Source organism: Callospermophilus lateralis, chromosome 9, assembly GCF_048772815.1.
Source record: "Callospermophilus lateralis isolate mCalLat2 chromosome 9, mCalLat2.hap1, whole genome shotgun sequence".
Lineage (NCBI taxonomy): Eukaryota > Metazoa > Chordata > Mammalia > Rodentia > Sciuridae > Callospermophilus > Callospermophilus lateralis.
The window spans coordinates 8287261-8290281 of NC_135313.1; the positions used below are offsets into that span (position 1 = coordinate 8287261).

General features: G+C 43.0%; 1 pseudogene; it reads left to right on the top strand.

Moving 5' to 3' along the window:
- The first annotated feature begins 1369 nt into the window (after positions 1-1369).
- On the top strand, positions 1370-2575 carry LOC143407111 (hsc70-interacting protein pseudogene; annotated as a pseudogene).
- Positions 2576-3021: the final 446 nt, after the last annotated feature.

Here is a 3021-nt window from a genome sequence, read left to right on the forward strand (position 1 = left end):
TTTAACTTGATGAAGGGATTCTGCTGATAATGTGTGGACACTGCTGAGCTAGACCAAACTAAGTCAGGTTATAGATAAATTTTATAATTTTGAAAATTATTTAATTATCTTAAATCATACAAAGGTACTTGGCTAGGTAAAACAAAATATATTGTGGCTTGCATTCTACTCTTTTGGATCACTGGGGAATGCCAGCTGCCATACTTTGAGGATACTCATGTAGCCCAAAGGAGAGCAAGCCATAGGGCAAGAAGCAGAGGCTTCCTGCCATCCGTCATTGATGGAGCTTTCAGCTCTGTTCAATCTTGTAATAACTGGGATTGGCTTATATCTTGTCTGCAGCTTGTGAAAGACCTGAGCTAAAATTACTCAGTTGAGCCATTCTCTTAACTTCTCTCTTTCTTCCTTCCTTTCTTTCTTTTTTCTTTTTCTTTCTTTTTTTTTTTTTTTTTTTTTTTGTGTGTGTGTGTTGAGGATTGAACTCTCAGGGCACTCAACCAATGAGCCAAAACCCCAGCTCTATTATTTAGTATTTTATTTAGAGACAGGATCTCATTAAGTTGCTTAGCACCTCACTTTTGCTGAGGCTGGCTTTGAACTCCAAATCCTCCTGCCTCAGCCTCCTGAGCTGCTGGGATTACAGGTGTGTGCCATTGTGCTTAGCTAATTTCTGATCCTTGGAAAGAGTATGAAATGAAATTGGCTTAGACTAATAAATTTGGAGGTTATTTTTTACACAGCAAGAGGTAACTAATAGAGTCATCATTTTTAACCTGCACTACAACCATTGTAGGATCTCTGTTTTATAAAGAAACAGATGGCCAGGTGCAATGGCACATGCCTATGATTTCATTTACTTGAGAGGTTGCTGCTGGAGGATCACAGGTTCAAGACCATCATGTGCAATTCCGCAAGACCCTGTCGCAAAGTAAAATGAAAAGAGCTAGGGATGTAGCTTGGTGGTAGATAGAGGGCTTGCCTAGCATGTGTGAGGGCCCTGGAATCCATCTTCAGTATTGGAAAAAAAAAAAAAAAAAAGGGAAAGAAACAGACCTTGGAGGTTATATAATTGCTGTGGTCTGTGGAAGGCAACGTAATGGCCCCTCAAAAATGCTCACATCCTAATCCCTTGGTCCTAAGAATATGTTAGGTTATCTGGGAAAGAGGAAGTGAGGTTGCAGATAGAATTATGGTTGCTAATCCCGATTTAAAAATAGATTGTCCCCCCTTCTGCGAGGTCATGCTGAGCCAGCTCCCGGGCCTGGGAACCGGGCCTGGGAACCGGGCCTGGGAACCGGGCCTGGGAACCGGGCCTGGGAACCGGGCCTGGGAACCGACCGCAGCCGCCTCCGCCTGCCCCTCCTCGACCATGGATCTCCGCAAAGTGAGCGAGCTTCGGGGCCTTGGTGAAAATGTGTAAGCAGCGTCCTGCACACCAAGGAGATGCGCTTCCTGAGAGAGTGGGTGGAGAGCATGGGGGTTAAAGTACCACCTGCTACTCATAAACCTAAATCAGAAGAAAATACCAAGGAAGAAAAAACAGATAGCAAGAAGTTGGAAGAAAACATTAAGAGAGATGAGCCATCAAGTGAGGAAAGTGATCTAGAAATTGACAATGAAGGTGTAATTGAACCAGACACTGATGCTCCTCAAGAAATGGGAGATGAAAATTCGGAGATAACCGAGGAGATGATGGATCAAGCAAATGAAAAGAAAGGGGCTGCCACTGAAGTCCTGAATGATGGTGAACTACAGGAAGCCCTTGACTTGTTCACAGATGCTATCAAGCTAAATCCTCGCTTGGCCATTCTGTATGCCAAGAGAGCCAGTGTCTTCATCAAATTACAGAAGCCAAATGCTGCCATTTGAGACTGTGACAGAGCCATTGAAATAAATCCTGATTCAGCTCAGCCTTACAAGTGGCGAGGGAAAGCCCACAGACTTTTGGGCCACTGGGAAGAAGCAGCCCATGATCTTGCTCTTGCCTGTAAACTGGATTATGATGATGATGCTAGTGCAATGCTGAAAGAAGTTCAACTACGGGCCCAGAAAATTGCTGAACATCGGAGAAAATATGAGCGAAAACGTGAAGAGCGGGAGATCAAAGAAAGAATGAAAGAGTTAAGAAGGCTCGAGAAGAACATGAGAGAGCCCAGAGGGAGGAAGAAGCCAGACGACAAGCAGGAGCTCAGTTTGGCTCTTTTCCAGGTGGCTTTCCTGGAGGAATGCCTGGAATGGGAGGGGGCATGCCTGCAATGGCAGGAATGCCTGGGCTCAATGAATTTCTTAGTGATCCGGAGGTTCTTGCAGCCATGCAGGATCCAGAAGTTATGGAGGCCTTCCAGGATGTGGCCCAGAACCCAGCAAATATGTCAAAATATCAAAGCAACCCAAAGGTCATGAATCTCATCAGTAAATTGTCAGCCAAATTTGGAGGTCAAGCACAATGCCCACCTGACAAAACCCTTAGTGAAGGAAAAGCAACCTAGATCACTTAATGGCTGTCGCAATAATACAAACCAGTGTACCTCTGACCTCATCAGGAGAGCTGGGGTGCTTTGAAGATAATCCCTACCCCTCTTCAGCAGATCCAGTTGAAGCATTTTACAATGGTTTGCCATTAGGGTGTTCATTCAGATAATGTTTTCCTACTAGGAATTACAAACTTAAAACACTTTTTAAGCCTTAAAAATATTTAAAACTCAAGGGGGTGTTATTTCCTACATTTTTATTTACTATTCATTTTGGATTTTTTCTTTGCTATTGGGCAAGGCAGAAACGAAGTATGGAAAATACATAGCTGTAACGTGAGTGAAATAAAGACTTACTAGTGGGAAGTAAATAAATCTCATTTACATAGATAAAAGTTTCAGTTGAATATATGGTTACTGAGACTGAGTCATTTTTTTTTTTAAAGGGAGAGAGAGAGAGAGAGAGAGAGAGAATTTTTTACTATTTATTTTTTAGTTCTTGGCAGACACAACATCTTTGTTTGTATGTGGTGCTGAGGATCGAACCCAG